The sequence below is a fragment of the Megalopta genalis genome, unplaced genomic scaffold, assembly GCF_051020955.1.
Source record: "Megalopta genalis isolate 19385.01 unplaced genomic scaffold, iyMegGena1_principal scaffold0732, whole genome shotgun sequence".
NCBI lineage: Eukaryota > Metazoa > Arthropoda > Insecta > Hymenoptera > Halictidae > Megalopta > Megalopta genalis.
The window spans coordinates 87,294-87,500 of NW_027476801.1; positions in this window are offsets into that span (position 1 = coordinate 87,294).

A 207-nucleotide genomic window follows, 5' to 3' on the forward strand; every position below is an offset into this window, starting at 1 on the left:
ACAAAAATATAATACGTACGTTTTTGGGCGTACGGTAAAATATCTGTATGGTAGAAAAATGAAAGAAATTGAGCGTTAAAGAAGATATGTTACAAGCGCGGAATGTGGCAAAACTTGTACATATTTGAAAGAGAAAAGTGGTGTGTCGACCTGACATATATATATGAAACAGGCGACGATGGAAAAGGATTTAAATTTTGTCCATTT